The 19,859-nt window shown below is 36.2% G+C and overlaps 1 pseudogene; it reads left to right on the top strand.

Annotated features, from left to right (window-relative positions):
* The first annotated feature begins 207 nt into the window (after positions 1-207).
* LOC111819004 (non-histone chromosomal protein HMG-17 pseudogene) lies at positions 208-934 on the top strand (annotated as a pseudogene).
* The last annotated feature ends 18,925 nt before the right edge of the window (positions 935-19,859 follow it).

The following is a 19,859-nucleotide window of genomic DNA, read 5'->3' on the forward strand; positions in this document are numbered from 1 at the left end:
CTGGTCTCTCCCTGCACCTCATGCCTCTTTGTCCTGTGCTTCTCAGCTCCACTTGGTTCAGACTCCCAAAGGGCTCTCTTGTGCATGCTTTGGGTTCACTTTGAGCCCGAATGGGCATGAAGCTTAAACAACTGAGCAAGCAAACAGTTTTCTAAGCACTTTAATTATTTGCATAGGTGATAGAGATACTAAAAATTGACAATTTGTATACGTCCAAAAAAAGCTGAAAGGGATATTATGGAAGATAAAGCCAAGGTGAAGGACAAACCACAGAGGAGATCTGCAAGATTATCTGCTAAACCTGCTCCTCCAAAGCCAGAGCCTAAGCCTAAAAAAACCCCTTCAAAGAAGAGACAGAAGGTACCCACAGGGAAAAAGGGGAGAGCTGATGCTGGCAAGGATGGGTATAACCCCGCAGAAAACAGAGACACCAAAACAGACCAGAAACAGAAAGCTGAAGGTGCTGGACATGCCAAGGGAAGTGTGTGCACTTTTGATAACTGTCTACTTCTGGTGGCCATACAGTTTGAAATACTATTTTTCATCAAGTTTTATAAAAATGCAGAATTTTCTTTTACTTTTTTTTTAAGCTATGTTGTTAGCACACAGAACACTTCATTGTTGTTTTTTGGGGAAGGGGCAAAAGTCACTAATAGAATTTCTCCGAAGCTGGATTGATATGGAAGAAAACATCTTTCCCTTGAGAGACTTCGTCTTGGTTCCCAGGAGGAGGGACTCCCTGACATTGACACACATTAGCCACCTTGGCACAAACACCTTGTGGTGTGGAAAAAGTACAATTTGTTTTTATGTCTTCATGTCCTCTTCTCCCTCTCTGCCTTCAGCATAGAACTGACTCCCATAAACCCAAAGACCTGTTGAGATCTGACCCAAAAAATTGGTTGCCAGTATGTCAGGCAATTCAGACTTTCTAGCGATGCTATCTCAGTGACATTCCTCAAAAGAGCAACAGTTCCCTTTTTTAGACTGTGGATCTTCAGATTGATAATTCTGCCATTTTCATTTCATCTTCTGAAAGTCAGGGTCAACTAGTGGGAAGTTGTTAAAGAACATGCTAAAAGTGAAATGTCAACCCTGACTCTAAACTTCCCCTGTTCAGAGCATTAATGAAGCGTTCATTGGGTTTTTAGTGGCTTTCTGATTTTTGTAGTCCATTGAAGAAGTGAGTTTGAAAGTTGTATGCTGTTAACTATTGTCTGCCCATGTCCTGCCTGAAATACCATGATTGTTTATGAAAAGTATCTTTAATACAGTTGGATACAGTTTGGCTTGGGAAAAAAAAAAATATATATATATATATAAATTAGGAGGCAAAAAATGGGCTTTCTCTATTTGGAGAGCTTTGTTTGTCCTGCAAGGAATTAAATTTTCAAATACAGTACATTGATAACTCAAATTTTTTTTTATAGTCTCAGGTAGATCTAGGGGAGACTACTATTTTTTAAAGAAAATATTTAATTACAAAGCTAACAAAAGAGAAAAAAGGAATAAGAATTAATCCAAAGGAACAGGAAAAAGGATAGGAAAAAATAAAATACAACTGATGGGCACATTGAAAGCAAACTGTAAGATGGTAGATTGAAGCTCAAATATGTTAGAAATTGCATTTCAGAAAATACATAAATAGATGACTTGCTCCAATTAAGAGCAAACAAAATGCCATTTAGAGTTAGTTCTAAAAATCAGTATTCTGCTTCCATAAAACAGCTCTAAAACATAAAGATACATAGAAGTTAAAAGTTGAAGAGGAAGAAGAAAAAGAAAAGAAGAAGGAAGAGAAGGAGGAAGAGGTGAGGAGAAGAAAATTCAGCAGCAGCAGCTTCCACAGCATCAGGAAGAGGAAGACAAAGGGGAGGAAGAGAAGAAGGCAAAAGGAAGCAGAAAGAGTAGAATATGAATTACCATACAAACTCTGTTGTTGTTATTAGGTGCCGTACAGTCGGTTCCGACTCATAGGGACCCCATGTACAACAGAACAAAACACTGCCCGGTCCTGTGCCATCCATACAAACTCTAACCCCTCCCAAATGTTAAAAAGTTATTTTTGATGATGATGGACTGTTCAATTTACCAGAAAGGTATAAATAATTTAAGTATAGGTAAATATAATTAAAGGAGCCCTGGTGACACAATGGTTAAGTGCTCAGCTGCTAACCTAAAGGTTAGTGTTTCAAACCCACCAGAGGCTCTGTAAGAGAAAAGACCTGGCAATCTGCTCCCATAAAGGTGACAGGAAACCCTATGGGGCAGTTCTGAACTCTCTGTTTTATAGGATCACTATGTGTTGAAATGGACTGGACGGCAAACAACAACAAGAACAAATATAATTAAATTTCTTCAGATAAGTTAAAAATATAATGGACAGAACTACAAGAGCAAAAAAGGAGAAAATTCCCAATCACACTGGAGGAATTTAATACATTTCTCAGGATTAGTACAATAAACGACTCAGCACATGTGGTAAACACATTCTCTTCAAGTACACTAGGAACATTTTAAAATTGAAAAATTCTGGGTAATCAGTTTTAAAAGTTTGAGATCATATGATATATGTTCAGTGAACCACAGTACAAATAAGTTAGAAAATGTAACAATAACAGAAAAACAAGGAAAACCTTACTATTAGAGATTAAACAACGCACTTCTAATAAATCATAGATTAAGGTAAAGAATTATAATGGAGCTCATAAATGATATTGATTTAAAGGTAAGCTATACTTTATATTAACATTTGTGATGCATTTGAAACCATTCAGAAAGCAAAATGTTTAACATAATTGCATCTATCAAAAAACAAAGTCTGGTTTAATTTTGGAGAATAGAGGTAACCACCTAAACTTAAACTCCCATTCACAGCAATAAGGATCAACAAGAAGATACAATATAAACACACACAATCCATCCATATAGCATGACTATAAGCTGAAGAATATTACAAAATTCTGTGTATCCGTGAATAAATAGTCACCAAATTTTACCAGAAGTACTTTTAGAACTCCTTCTCTGCAATATATTGTGTGTGAAAGAAGCAGGACTCTGAAAATAATCCACTAAAGGAGAAAAGGATAGCAGGTAGCCAAGAGTGTGGGGCATAAGACACAAATCACCTTTAGAGAAAAAAGATTCTAGCAAAAAAACACAGAAATTAGATCTAAGTCCTAATACAAAAACCAAAACCCATTGTTGTCGAGTCGACTCCAACTCATAGAGACCCTGTAGGACACAGCAGAACTACCCCATAGGTTTTCAAAGGCTGTAAATCTTTATGGAAGCAAACTACCACATCTTTCTCCCAAGGAGTGGCTGCTGGGATCAAATCACCAAACCTTTTAGTTAGCAACGGAACACTTTAACCACTGCACCACCAGGACTCCCTCCTAATAGTAAAGGACTGTATAAGTGGAAAATAATTGAAATATGGGGAGCCGTAGGTGGAAGTATCAGAAAATTATTGTTTCTGGGAAAAAAGGAAGTAAATATAGAGAGGAAGTGGACCCTGAAATACATGGTGTAAAGAGAAAAGTAAAGTGTGTATGTGTGTGGGAGGGAGGGTTACAGATCCAGTAGAATCATGAGAGAAATTAGATGACATATCAAAATTCTACTCTACCATCAAAAAGTAACTTTTTGTTAGGTGCAGTCCAGTCAGTTCCAACTCATAGCTACCCTATGTACAACAGAACTAAACACCGTCCGGTCCTGCGCCATCCTCATGATTGTTGTTATGCTGGAGCCCATTGTTGCAGCCACTGTGTCAATCCACCTCTTTGCAGGTCTTCCTCTTTTTTGCTGACACTGTACTTTACCAGCATGATGTCCTTCTCCAGGGACTGGTCCCTCCTGATAACATGTCCAAAGTATGTGAGACGAAGTCTCCTCATCCTTACTTCTAAGGAGCATTCTGGCTGTACTTTTTCCGAGACAGATTTGTTCATTCTTTTGACAGTCTGTGGTGTATACAATATTCTTTGCCAACACCATAGCTCAAAGGCATCAATTCTTTGGTTTTCCTTATTCATTGTTCAGCTTTCACATGCATATGAGGTGATTGAAAACATCATGGCTTGGGTCAGGTGCACCTTGTCCTTAAAGTGACATCTTTGCTTTTTAACACTTTAAAGAGGTCTTTTGCAGCAGATTTGTCCAATGTAATGCATCGTTTCATTTCTTGACTGTTGCTTCCATGGGTGTTGATTGTGGATTTGCAGGAGATTAATTAGTTTTGTGTGTGGCCTTTCTAGCCATAGTCTTGTAATTCCCACCCAGGGGATTGGGTTGGACTATGAGATAGGGTAATTGTGGCCTACCAATGGGATTGGTCAGTTTTGTCTTAAAAGAGAGTCAATTCCAGAGCAGAGAGGAAGATCCCACCACCACCAAGAAAGGAGAGACCAGCAGGAAAGAGCCAGCAGCAGAGACCCGGCAGCAGGAGACAGTGAGGTAAGCTTCCCAGCTCATGGAAAGAGAAAACTAAGTGCCTTTGTGCAGAGACTAAGGGCCAGGGAGAGGCATGCCTGCCAGCACGGCTGGGAAGAGGCTATCCCGATGAAAGAACTGTATTTTGAGTGTTCCTGAGCCTGAATTGTAACGTGTTGCTTCCCTAATAAACCCAGTAATTGTGAGTGTGATCTGTGCATTCTGAGTGGCCATTGCAATGAATTAGGGAACCCAGCAGAGATGTAGAGAGTACGGTGGGAGGGATGGCTGGTGTCAGAATTGGTAAAGATGGCAGAGAGGGAAGGCGTATCTGAACTCTTCCTCATGGGAATCAGCCTTGGGCTGTTGATCTTGATTCTCATTTCCATTTGTGAGGTTGGAAGAGGTCAGACACTGCCCTCACACCATTTTTATTGGATCCAACTAAATCCTTGACAACTTTAATCTTTTCTCCATGTATCATGATGTTGCTTAGTAACTAACCATACATTTTTTTAAAAAATGTACATTAATATACTCTCAAAAGAGAGCACTTCTAAACTTGTAATACTGAAAGTCAATCAAACATTTAAGTTTTTGTTTTAAAAAATTAACAAAAATAAAGAAATTATAATGCATATAGAGCTACTCTAAGAAGAAAAAAAATGAACCAAATATAACACCCATTAAAAATTAAGAAGCAGAGGTAAACACTAATACAAAACTTTAAAATGAATTAAATATTCTCATAAACATTTAGTGGTATAAAAGTCACATTGAATCAGAAATTTAAAAAATAATAAGAGCCAAATTGGGTAAAAAGGGGAAAAAACATAAAAATTGATTGAATTAAAAAATAAGCTTTCAGCAATTGACTGCCTTATAGAGATCTAAACTAGAGTAGATTAAACCAAACATTCAAAAAAGGACATTTAAAAAAAATACAGAAAACAGTTAATAGTACAAGTAAAGAGCATTTTAGAGAGTGAGTGGTTGAAATGAAAGGTGAATGAGATTCAATTCAGGTATAATTGGTGTCTCTAAAGAATAAAATCCAACAACAAAACTAATATTTAAAACCATAAACCAGTAAGACTTTCTGGAATTAAAAGAAAAAAATGAAATAACATATTGAAAGGGTCCACCATGTACCGTGAAAAATTAACCTGCAAGATACATTCTAAGACATATCAAGGCTATTAGACTTCTGTGTCAACCAAATTTCCGGCAAAATGATCTAACTAGTAATGAAGGCAAGACAAATAGGTTGCAATCAGACCTCTCAACGGCAACACACAGGAAAAGTCAACACTAGATCAGTATTTTAAAAAGCTAAACTACTAAAGTTATAATTCAAGTATAAAAGCTACCAATAGAAATTTTAAATGTACAAGAACTCATAAAACCTTTTTAAGACTTTGACAAAAAGTTGAGTTATGTTCTGAAGAGTTGACTAGGAGAACTTTACAAAATCACTGATGGTGAGAATTTAATATGTTTATGTTGTTGTTGTTGTTAGATGACATCGAGTAAGTTCTGTCCCATAGCGACCCTGCTGCTCCAGGGACAGCAGGCAACCCCCAATCAGCACCACCACCCCTCAACCCCTGAGTGCTCCGTGGTGGTGAGGAAGGTGTGGTGGGGAAGAGGAAAGGGAGATTCGCTGTGCCACCCGCATCCCAAGATGCACTGGGGCACCACACAGGCATTGCGCGATGGAGAGGGCCACTGGTGAGAAGATTGAGTGCAGCTCCAACTCTCACGTAACACTGATCTTCGCATAAAGACCTGGTCTTTGGAACCTAACCATGTTGATAAGTGAGGAGTTGGTGTAATAAAATAAAGTGAAGCAAAGTTGAGACCAAACAGATGAAAAAGAAAATATGTTGAGGCATAACTATTAACCAAGTGTTTTGAAAAGGTAGAATTCAGGCTGGAAAACGAAGAGGTAGTATCAGGTCTGTAACTCATTCTCCCTTTTTATAGACGTCCTAGGTTCAAATGTGTCCCAATACAGAGAGGAAGAGACTAGGGAGTTGTGTTGATAATCACAGACTTCTATTTTTTCTTGTATCTCTTGCTTACCTATGCCTTTTGAATTAATATTAAAAGATGATGCTGGGCAATATATTTAATTATTGTAAATTTGATTTAACAAGTTAAAAAGTTCATTGACTATTTTTTTTATTAAATGTATTTGATTCATTAACCTATACTACCTTTCACTTTTTATTTTATATACTGACCGAAACTTCCTACATTCTTTTTACAACTTAAGCATTTTATATTTATCAGTTAGATTTATAACGCCGGGATTAATTGTAATTACTTTAAAGACTCTTGTAAAATTCATGATAGAGCAAGATAGAAAAGAAACATCAGATGAAACAATATTGAGGAAATAAAATTATGTTTCATTTTATCTCTCTCTGTGTGCGTGCTTATGTGGATATTTTTGTGCAAAGATATAAAGATTGTCTCTTAGAATCAGAATGATGCGAAAGTTATTCCCCATCCATTACACCCCGGAAAAGGAAAAACAAAACAAAACAGAGCTTAACCACTGATAACAATGTGTATGTGTGTGTTGAAGTCCTTATGTGCAAAATAATGTGAATAAATCCTCTTTTCCTAATCTACTATAAGATTTTCAATAATAAATTTATATTTCAATGAGTTAAAAACTTAATTTTTTTAAGCTTGCATTCTTTTATTTTTTCTTCTATTTTTCTAGTTATTCAAGCTTAAGAGGAATTTCGTGTTTTGGTGGCCCTGTGTTGCCTGTGTATATGTATGTGTGTTCAACGATATAATATTACTGTCATATAGGTGTAGAGATGGATATTTCATTAGTAGTAATTGTTGAAATAAATGACTTTCCTTGTAGAAAAAAGGAATCTCTCTCCCAAATTGTTTTTTCAATCAACGGGATTGCAATTAACACAGCAACAGGATGAATTAGCAGAAGGGTCTTTTTAACCAGAAACTTGTACCTCCAAAGTGAGCCGTAGCTCTTGACTTCATCATTTTGTAGGAAGAGGCTGGGTTAATTGATTTTAATTAGCTGCCTGATTACACCAACTAGCACCATATTTGTCTGTGTCTTGCTTGTATCAGGACCTGGAATCCTTGAGGCAGAATTTCCTTCACCACGTTGTTTCTCTTTGCTATCCTTTGCCCTTTCGTTCTCCTGACTGGCTGCTGAGCACTGCTTCTCTGACCCTTTCTAGAACCAAAGACTATGAAACACAGATCCAATGTGACCTCCACTGCCATTTTTCTCTTTATAGCAGACATCTTTTTCTTCAAGTACATGGTCCCCTGCCAGGGAAGTTATGGCCCCGTGATGGTCTCTGCTTGTTTCCTCTTCCCAACGAGGTCTACTCTGATCACTCTTTCATATTCACACACATCCACCAACCGGTTACCTGTTTCTCTCTCTCTCTTTTTTTAATTTAACACTACATTGATCATCCTCTAATAAACCTCATTTTGTTTTTCTACCTATTATCTATTGTTTATCTTCTTTGACTAAACTTGAAGCCAAGCTTGTTTTGTTTTGTTTTGTTTTTGTTTTACTAACTGTTATATTCTATGTGCTCAGAAATTTATGTTCCACATACAGAGAAAAAAAAAAGTTGCCATCAAGTCAATTCTGACCCATACCAACCCTATAGGTTAGAGTAGAACTGCCCCATAGGGTTTTCACCGAGCGGCTGGTAGATCCAAACTGCAGACCTATTGGTTAGTAGCCAAACACTTAGCCACTATGCCACCAGGACTCCACGTACAGGGAATCAATAAAATTTGTTAAAGGGATTATTGAATGACTCATCCCATATTTTGCTAAAATCCCAGTACTATTATTTTACATTAAATTTTATGGTTGTGTTAAAAGACTCCTGACAGCAGAGGAACTGTGTGACTAGAGTAAAAATTGTAGTTGCAGCTTCACCTTACAGGCCAGTACAGCTTGGATTAATTGCCAACTGTTAGATAAAACTTTAAAAATTTGCAAAGCTTCATCTATCACTATACCTACTTCTGCTATACCCTTTAAAAGTGTAGGAATTACTTATAATCTGAAGATAAGTTACTTTTTTTTCTTAAATATTTCAAAGACACTAATTGCCCTGACATTGCTTTAAAAAAAAAAAAAAATTAAAAGAACAACAAAATGGAATGTGAGATAGGCCACGTCCTCTTCCTGAAGAGTGCATCTAATTCTTGTTATCCTTTCACAGGCATTTAAATATATAACCTCAAATCCTCCATTGAAAGAGGAGTTCTGGACATACTTCATTAGGTAAGTTAAAGAAGATGGTCAGGGTAAGCTTTTTGAAAACTTGGTTGTGACACTTTAGGTTTAAATTTGTACCTCAATGTAGAATAAGCGAAATATTTAATTGGATCCCAAATCAAGTCGCTGGAAATACTTGTGCTGGAATTTATCACCCAATATAATTGGAATAGATAAAAAAAAATTACATTATTGTGTTAACTATATTAGATTATTTTAAAAAATGGCACTCATTCTGATTTGGCTTGATTTTTTAATAGTACATTTCCTTGTTAAAAATGTATTGCCATGATAAACAATTGCTATCTAATATGTCTATTATCCTGTGAATTAAATGTCAAAACTGACTAAACAGTCTCTCACTCATCTTTAGGTAAGAGTCTAATTTACAAATGTGACTCATTAAGTAGTATAATAGATAAATTTGTTTTGAATTAGTTTCAGAATAACAAGCCTCTGTAAGTCATTAGGCTGCTGTTATTATTTGTATCTTATTTTTAACCCTATTTTAAATGCTTGTGATCAATGTAGCTGCACAAATACATCCAAGCTAATTTCCAACCAAGTCTGCCAGAAGAGAGAGTTGGGAGGAAGGAAGGATAAGAAATCACCATTAACTTCATAGTTGCTGACAGGTGTCAACAGATTTCCAGATAGAGACTAGATCACCACCAATAGAGCCTGGGGTCTACAGATGTCATGATAAGGCAAGCCTACCTCCTACTCCCATTAATAAGCAAACACTAACACTGGAGGGAAGGTGGGCCATTTCTGTGATGGCTTTGTAGCCGTTACATGAACTTTTTTGGAAATAGACACTTAAAAACTCACTGTCTCCAGTTGCCCTTCTCTTATTTCTCTTAAACTTAATAAATCAGGCTCTCTCCCTGTTTCTTTGTTTTCCTCTTGCTACTCTGGCAATTCCTTCTCATATTTCTTTGCTGATTCCTGATGTTTCTCTAGACTTACAATGTTATATCAGCCCTTGAACATCTTCTGTTCTCTGGCTTTACTCACATGCTCAGTCATACTATCCAGTCTTATTCTTGTAAATTCCTTCTATAGTTAATTACTCCAAACTCAGATATCTAACTGCTAACTTATCTTATATCTTCATTTAGATATTTGGTAGACATCTCAAACTGAAGAAGTCCTTGAATTCCTGACTTCCTCCTCTCTCCAATATCTACTCCATCGTCAGACTTCTTTATATAGGGGACTCTGTATTTCCCTTTGCTCAGACCAGCAGCTGTGGTTTCTTCCTCAATTGCTTTCCTTCACACACCAGTGGTACTTTATGAAGAAATTCTTTAGAATCTACCTAGAAATTCTACTCAATCCAACCACTTCTTACATTCTTCGTTGCTGCAATCCTACTCTAAGATAACATAAATCTCTCATCTAGCGTACTGCATCTAGCCTCTGCTTTACCACAGATCTGTGGTAATAATCCTTTTTATACTGTGAATTATGTCATGCAACTCCTCTCCTCAAATATCTTTTGAGCTTCCTTTTTCCATCAGGGTATAAGTCAAAGTTCTTAAAATTACCTCACTACATTTACTTGTTTCCTGCAATAGTTCTCCTTCACTCACACCACTTCAGCCTCATCAGCCCTTTTGTGCTGTGTCTCAACTATGCAATGTATGCTTATAATAAAGCCTTTTCATTGGCTGTTTACCCTGTATGGAATGTTATTCCCTCCAGATATAGATGTAAATCACTATTCCACCCCTTTCAAGTCTCGCTCAGGTATTACATTTTTAGGGATGCTTTCCAAGCCATCATAGATACAACTATTATATTCAATGTTTCTCCAGTAACTTGTATCATATTAAAAGGGAAAGCATATTGTACTTAACTATGATGTTCATAACCTATTTTATTTCTCCTTCAACAAGAATATAAACTCCAAGGGAGCAGGGATGCTTGTCTGCTTTATTCTGTCATCAGTTCCAAGTGACAGAGGTATAGTGAACACTCAATAAATACTTGTTGAATTAATTATATCATCAATCAATACCTAGTAGTTTACATTCTCATGAAACATTTTGGAAAATTTACTAAAAAAAATAAATTATATTAAGACCATAGAGAAAGCCTAAATATATTTTCAAGGGTAAAAATTGTAAGGTCCACAATCTCTGACCATGATGTAATAAAACTATTTTTTTTAAAGTGGGGAAAAAAATAAAAGAAAACCACACAGCAGGAAATTTTAAAACTCACTCTTATTCAATTCTCTGGTGAGGACAAAATGAAAGTAGAAAGAATGCTAAAAAAAATCATTTATTTCAGAACTTATGACTTATGTTTTAAGCATTGAGTTTAATAAATTAAAAAGAATAAACAAGAGTTTAATAAATGTGAAAGCAGAAATGAGATTTTTTAATAGAGACAAAATTAGATTTGATAAATCAAAATATTAGATTTTTGTAAAATGTAATTAATTAATAAGGATTGAGGATTGAGCTAATAAAAGCAATAAAAGTATACAGAGAAAAATATACAAAATTAAAAATCAAATAGTAGAAATGAAACAGATATAGAGAAAATTGTAGATGCCTAAGAGAATATTTTAGATCAAATACATTTGAAAACCTCTATGGAATTTGATGATTTTTGGAAAAATTAAATGGCTGTCACTAACTCTCAAAGATATACGTAAAATCTCGATAGACTAATTATAAAACAATTGTAAAAACTGTCACAAACTAAGAACCTAATAAGGATAATCCCCAGAAAATTTCACAGTTTAGTTATCTAATCTAAAAGGAACAAATTATTCTAATACTATTTGAACTTTTCCAGAGAATAAATTAAGAAAACTTCAGAAACTGTTTTACAAAACCAACTTTACACTAATCTGTATATTTGAGATACAGCAGAATTAAAAGAAAAAAAGACATCTTAGTTTATAATGAAGATGGTCTTGCTGAGCATGAATAAATGCAATTAAAGAAGATTAATACATTCAATTGCATAAAGTAATTTTTTCATTGCCAAAATACTGCCAACAATGTCTAAATATAAATGACTAGGAAAAATGCAACATGATACAACAGACCATTAATACAGCAAGAACTCTTGCAGAAGATGATATATACTACACTCTCTTATTTTTTGGTTAAAATCAGGCAACTATATTAAAATTTCAAAAGCCATCTACAAGAATTTTCACAGCACAATATTCATACGTAAAAACTATAAAATAAAATATCCATTTATAATAGAATAAATACTTGTGCTGTATTCTTACAATGTATATGTAATTACAGGGTATATGTTCTATACAAAATAAAGAAAATGAATTACTGTAAATTCTAATAACCTAAATGAATTTCTCAAACATAAGATTAAAATGATTCTATCTATAGAAAGTTTAATTAAGCAATGCAAATTTTTTGTATTAGAAGGCAGGATAGGGTTAACCATGGCATAAAGGGAGGAATGTTGATTGAGCTGGTGCCTATGGAGGGCTTCTTGATTGCTGGTTAGATTTTATTTCTTGACCTCTTTGGTTGCACAAGTGTGCTCACTCTGTGATAAATTATTGAGCGACATACTTACGATATGTACACTTTTATATGTATATGTATGTTTGTATCAAAAATATTCCAAACACACAGAAATAGAAATATTCTTAAGAATATATAAGAAATTGTTCACAGTATTTAAGTGCCATCTTTCCCAGCTACTCAGTAACGCTCTCCTCTCCTGTATCATTAACTTTTCCTCTCTCATGGACCATTTTATTCAGCCTACAAATACACTCTTGTTTCCCCCATTTTAAACACAACACATAACAAAACACTCCCCTCCTCAGAAACTAGCCATTTTCTATCTTTTTTTTATAGGAAAATTTCAACTGTTTCAATATACTCTTCTTCCTATTCTCTCTTAAATTTATCCAATAAGACTTTCATTGCTCCTCAAACAGCTACCAAGATCACCAATACTCTCCATATTAATAATTAGAATAGTTAATTCCAACTCCTGATTTCATTCAAGCTATTAACAACACTTGATATTGTTGATAATTACATCCTTCTTTCAACACTCAATTCATTTGTTTATGGTATAACAGTACATCTTGATTGTACATCTTGACTGCCTAAGTAAATTTTTTTGTTTTTGTTTTTCTTTTTCATTCATAAAGCCGGCATCTAAATGTAAAATAACTCATAGCTCTATCCTATTACTGCTTTATTTTTGTATCTATACAAAATTCCTGACTAGTTTAATGGCTTTAAATCTTAACCATATGATGATAACTCTCAAATTTATATATCCAAACTATTCTTTTCCTCTGAACTCAGATCTATATTTTCAATCACTTATTCAAAATTCTTCTTAAATGTATAGTAGAAATATCAGTCTTAACTTATCCAGAACTGAGCTCCTCATATATTTTGGAAACTATTTCCTATGATTGTCTTCCCTGTCCTAGTAAAGGTGACTAAAACTTGCCGGTTGTTCAGGACAAACGATCAGGGAGTTATCCTTAAGTACATTTCTTATCCAATCTATTAGGATATCATGTTTGTTCATCTTTCACAAATATCCAAAAAAATCCCCTTTCTCCATCCTTAGTGCTACCCCATCATAATAAATGGAGAAAAGATTGACATTATCAGGGATTTCATTTTACTTGGATAAACAATCAACATCCATGGAAACAGCAGTCAGGAAATCAAATGATGTATTGCATTGGGCAAGTCTACTGCAAAATACCTCTTTAAAGTGTTAAAAAGCAAAGATGTCACTCTGAGGACTAAGTTGCACCTGATCCAAGCCATGATATTTTCAATAGCCTCATTTGCATGCAAAAGTTGGACAATAAATAAGGAAGACCAAAGATGAATTGATGCTTTTTAATTATGGGGTTGGTGAAGAATATTGACTATACCATAGGCTGCCAGAAGAACAAACAAGTCTGTCTTGGTAGAAAAACAGCCAGAGTGATCCTTGGAATGGAGGATGACAAGACTTCATCTTATGTACTTTGGACATGTTATCAGGAGGGACTAGTCCCTGGAGAAGGACATCATGCTTGGTAAAGTAGACAGCGAAAAAGAGGAAGATCTTCTTTTTTTTGAGATGGATTGACACAGCGGCTGCAACAATGGGCTCAAAAATACCAACAATTGTGAGGATGGTGCTGGACAGAGCCGAGCTTCCTTCTTTTGTACATAGGGTCCCTGTGAGTCAGAACTGACTCAATGTTACCTAGCAACAACAACAACAGTGCTACCTCCTTTGTCAAAGCTACCAACATCTCTTTCCTAGAGTATTGCAGCTGCCTCCTAATTGGTGTTCTTACTTTGATTCTTGCTCCACATCATTTTATTTTCAACATAGCTGAAAGAGAGAACCTATTAAAACATAAAATACATCATTTTACTCCCTTGCTAAAATACCTGTATTAACCATTTATTTCCTTCAATTTAAATGCAAAAAATTCAGAGGCAGGGCCAAGATGACAGAGTGGTCAGACACTTCCAGTGGATCCGCTTACAACAAAGACCTGATAAAACAAGTGATTCCATTATATATGGCAATCTGGGAGCCCTGAACATCAAAGGCAGAGTTGAGGAACCAGGCTGACTGGCTTGGGGAGGGAGAGACAGTTCAGAAGCAGTGAGGAGTTGCCAGACCTGGCCTGGTGAGAGCCTGAGCCCTTTAGGCCTGATCAGCTTGGGGGTGAGCAGTGAGGTAGGCAGGCAGGCAGCAGTCCTCGGGAGGCGTGTTTTCCACACCAGCAGAGACCCAACACCAGAGAGTGTACATGAACATCCAGAACCAGTGAGAAGAAGCCCTCATCAGCGAAGGCTAAGCACTTGCATACAGCTTACCTCAAGGATCAAAGACACCCCCCTTAAGGAAAAAGTCTCTACCATTTACCTCCCTGCTCTGTGCTATGCACTGAGTCCTGGACCAGCTTCAGCAATTGCCAAGTCCCCTGGGCTGGAAGTAGGATCTGTCACAAGCCCAGAGCCATTCTCCCTGCCTTGGAGAGTGAACAAATTAACAAACAGGGGAAAAAATAAACTGCCAGCTACCCTAAGCCAGTAACCCAGGGTAGGCACAGCATCTTTGCCTAGGCACAGGTAAAAGGGATCCATTCACTTTGAGTGCCTTTCCCCCTGCATTGACTTGTGTGGGCTCATCTCAACAGCATAGGCCCTCATTACTGGAGTACAACAGGGTATATACCAGAAGTCTGACTTCAACTGTTTCAGCTGTGAAGTTGCAGGTACTTGACATTTGATACTGCTATGCCCATTAAGCAGGGTCTTTACATACTCACATCAGGGGCCTGAGGACTGGTGGCTCTACCCACACCACCTAGCCCCCTGCGATAGGGGCCCATGAATAAGAGGTGCCCCCAGTGCTTACAGCCAATAGTATTAGGTGCTCATAGTCTAGCTGCAAAATCCACCCACCTATGCACTCTAGGGAACAGGGACACACCTTCCTCCTGGACACTCAGGGGTGGCTGTCAGCATTCTGCCTTGCTCAGAGGGTGTACACCTGCTGCAGCCAGATGCCTGCACCTACACCAATCACCCATGCCTGTCAAGGACTGTAAGTGAGAGCCTACACCACACACTTGGTGACTATCTACCTGGGCACCTGAGCTGAATCCATGCTGGAGGAGTGGGCAGACTCCTGAGCTCACATACCTAGTACCAGATCTAACCATTTGGTGACAGGACATTAGAGCTTCAAAGATGCCAATAATCAAACTAGCACATATGAGCAGCCTATATCAAAACAAAACAAGAAGATAGGATACAGTAAGCAAACATAAAATAAATAAATATAATAACTTATTGATGGCTCAGAGACAATAGTCAATATCAAATCACACAAAGAAGCAATCCATGATGGCTTCAACAAGCTCCCAAAATAAAACTTAGAAATTTTCCAGAGGATGAAAATTTCTTGGAATTACCAGAGGCAGAACAAAAAAGATTAATATACGGAACTATTCAAGAAATTAGGAGGGAAATTAAGCAAAATGCAGAACACGCAATAGAGGTTAAAAAAAAAAAGATTAGAGAAGAGTGTAATGACAAATTTAACAGGCTGCAAGTATCCATAGAGAGAGAGCAATCAGAAATCCGGAAGATTAACAATAAAATTTCAGAATTAGACAACTCAATAGAAAGTCATAGGAGTAGAAATGAGGCAATGGAAGTCAGAATTAGTGAGATTGAAACTACGGCACATAACACCAACTTATTTGAGGAAAAATCAGATAAAAGGATTTAAAAAAATGAAGAAACCCTGAGAATTATGTGGGACTCTATCAAGAGGAATAACCTACGAGTGATTGCAGTACCAGAACAGGGGGAATAACAGAAAATACAGAGAGATTGTTGAAGATTTGTTGGCAGAAAACTTTGCTGATATCGTGAAAGATGACAAGATATCTATCCAAGATGGTCATTGAACCCCACATAAGGTAGATTCCAAAAGAAAGTCACCAAGACATATTATAATCAAATTTGCCAAAACCAAAGATAAAAAGACAATTTTAAGAGTGACTAGGGATAAACAAAAAGTTGTCTATAAAGGAGAGTCAATAAGAGTAAGCTCAGACTACTCAGCAGAAACTATGCAGGCAAGAAAGCAATGGGAAGACATACACAAAGCTTTGAAGGAGAAAAGATTGCCAGCCAAGAATTATATATACAGAAAAACTGTCTCTCAAATATGATGGCAAAATTACGGCATTTCCAGATAAACAGATGTTTAGGGAATTTGCAAAAACCAAACCAAAATTACAAGAAATACTAAAGGGAGTCCTACAGTTAGAAAATCAGTAACATCAGATAACAACCAAAGACTAGAACACAGGACAGAGCAACCAGATATCAACCCAAATAGGGAAGTCACAAAAGTAAATCAAAGCTAAAACAGTGAAATTTGGGAAACCAGTGTCAATATGTAAAAGATGAAAACATTAAAACAAAAAAGAGGGACTTAAAAAATGTAGACATAGATTTTTCATATAGAGAGGAATTCAAGGTGATATAAAGAAATAGAAGACTGGTATAAACTTAGAAAAATAAGGGAAATATTAAGGTAACCACAAAGAAAAGTAACAATCCTACAAGTCAAAATAAAAAAAAAAACTAGAAAAATATAAAGACTTAGCAAACAGAAAATAAACAACAATGAAAAATGAAAAGAAAATATATAAAGAAAAATGACTCAGCACAGAAAATTAAGTGGAAGAAAGAAACTGGGAACAACACAAAAAAAAGACATCAAAATGACAGCACTAAACTCACACCTATCAATAATTACACTGAATATAAATGGACTAAATGCACCAATAAAGAGAGAGTGGCAGAATGGATTAAAAACACACGATCTGTCTATATGCTGCCTACAAGAGACACACCTTAGACTTAAAGACACAAACAAACTAAAACTCAAAGAATGGAAAAAAAATATATCAAACAAATAACACTCAAAAAAAAGCAGGAGTGGCAATATTAATCTCTGACAAAATAGACTTTAAAGTAAAATCCACCACAAAGGATAAAGAAGGGCACTGTAGAATGATTAAAGGGTCAAAACACCAGGAAGACATAACTATAATAAATATTTATGCGCCCAATAACAGGGCTCCAAAATACATAAAACGAAGTCTAACAGCACTGAAAAGACAGATAGACAGCTCCACAGTGGTAGCAGCAGACTTGAACACACCACTTTTGGTGAAGGACAAAACATCAAGAAAGCTCAACAAAGACACGGAAGAGCTAAATGCTACAATCAACCAACTTGATCGCATAGACATATACAGAACACTCCACCCAACAGCAGCCAAGTATACTTTCTTTTCCAATGCACATAGAACATTCTCCAGAATAGATCACATATTAGGCCATAAAGCAAGTCTTAAAAAAATTCAAAGTATCAAAATATTACAAAGCATCTTTTCTGACCATAAAGCCTGAAAAGTAGAAATCGACAACAGAAAAATCAAGGAAAAAAAAAATCAGACATACGGAAACTGAACGACACCTTGCTCAAAAACTACTGGATGGAATAAAGAAATTCATAGAATCAAACGAGAATGAAAACACAGCCTACCAGAACCTTTGGGACACAGCTAAAGCATGCTCAGAGGTCACTTTATAGCAATAAATGCACACATCCAAAAAGAAGAAATGCCATAATCAAAACATTAACCCTACAACTGGAATAAGTAGAAAGAGAGCAGCAAAACAAGCCCCCAGGTGCCAGAAGAAAGGAAATAATAAGAATTAGAGGAGAATTAAATGAAATTAGAGAATAGAAAAACAAATGAAAGAGTTAACAAGACCAAAAGCTGATTCTTTGAAAAGATCAACAAAATTGATAAACCGTAGGCCCCACTGACAAAAGAAAAACAGGAGAGGAAGCAGATAACCTGTATAAGAAATGAGATGGGTGATATCACAACAGACCCAACTGAAACTAAAAGTATCATTAGAGAATACTATGAAAAACTGTACTCTAACAAATGTGAAAACCTAGAGGAAATGGACAAATTTCTAGAAACTCACTACCTACCTAAACTAACACAAACAGAGGTAGAACAACTAAATAAACCTATAACAAAAGAAGAGATTGAAAATGTAATTAAAAAATTCCCAACCAAAAAAAGCCCTGGCCTGGATGGCTTCACTGGAGAATTCTACCAAACTTTCAGAGAAGAATTAACACCATTACTACTAAAGGTATTTCAGAACATAGAAAAGGATGGAATATTTCCAAACTCATTCTATGAAGCCAATGTAACCCTGATACCAAAACCAGGTAAAGACACCACAAAAAGAATTACAGACCAATATCCCTCATGAACATTGACGTAAAAATCCTCAACAAAATTCCAGCCAATAGAATTCAGCAACATATCAAAAGAATAGTACACCAAGTGGGATTTATACCAGGTATGCAGGGATGGTTCAATATTACAAAAACAATCAATGTAATCCATCACATAAATAAAACAAAAGACAAGAACCACATGATCTTATCAATCGATGCAGAAAAGGCATTTGACAAAGTCCAACACCCATTCACGATAAAAAATGTCAACAAAATAGGAATAGAAGGGAAATTTCTCAATATAATTGAGTGCATTTATACAAAGCCAACAGCCAACATCATTCTAAATGGAGAGAATTTGAAGCATTCTCCTTGAGAATGGGAACCAGACCAGGATGCCCTTTATCACCAGTCTTATTCAACATTGTGCTGGAGGTCCTAGCCAGAGCAATTAGGCTATAAAAATGAATAAAGAGCATCCAAATTGGTAGGGAAGAAGTCAAAGTATCTTTATTTGCAGATGAGATGATCTTTTACACAGAAAACCCCAAAGAATCCACAAGAAAACTACTGGAACTAATATAAGATTTCAGCAAAGTATCAAGATACAAGATAAATACAAAAATCCATTGGATTCCTTTACACCAACAAAGAGAACATCAAAGAGGAAATCACCAAATCAGTACCATTTACGATAGCCCCCAAGGAAGATGAAATATTTAGTACTAAATTTAACCAAAGACGTAAAAGAGCTATACAATGAAAACTACAAGACACTACTGCAAGAAACCAAAATAGACCCGCATAAGTGGAAAAACCTACCTTGATCATGGATAGGTAGACTCAACATTGTGAAAATGTTAATTCTACCCAAACCAATTCACAGATAGAATGCAATCCCAATCAAAATTCCACTGGCATTTTTTAATGAGATGGAGAAAAAAATCACCAACTTCATATGGAAAGGGAAGAGGCCCTGAATAAGTAAAGCATTACTCAAGAATAAGAACAAAGCGGGAGGCCTCACACTACCAGATTTTAGAAGCTACTATAACACCACGGTAGTAAAAACAGCCTGGTACTGGTACAACCACAGATACATAGACCAATGGAACAGAATTGAGAATCCAGATGTAAATCCATCCGCCTATGAGCAGCTGATATTTGACAAAGGCCCAAAGTCCATTAATTGGGGAAAAGACAGCCTCTTTAACAAATGGTGCTGGCATAACTGGACATGCATCTGCAAAAAACTGAAACAAGACCTATACCTCACACCATGTACAAA

The sequence above is a fragment of the Trichechus manatus genome, unplaced genomic scaffold (assembly GCF_000243295.1).
Source record: "Trichechus manatus latirostris isolate Lorelei unplaced genomic scaffold, TriManLat1.0 scaffold00243, whole genome shotgun sequence".
NCBI classification, from domain to species: Eukaryota; Metazoa; Chordata; class Mammalia; order Sirenia; family Trichechidae; genus Trichechus; species Trichechus manatus.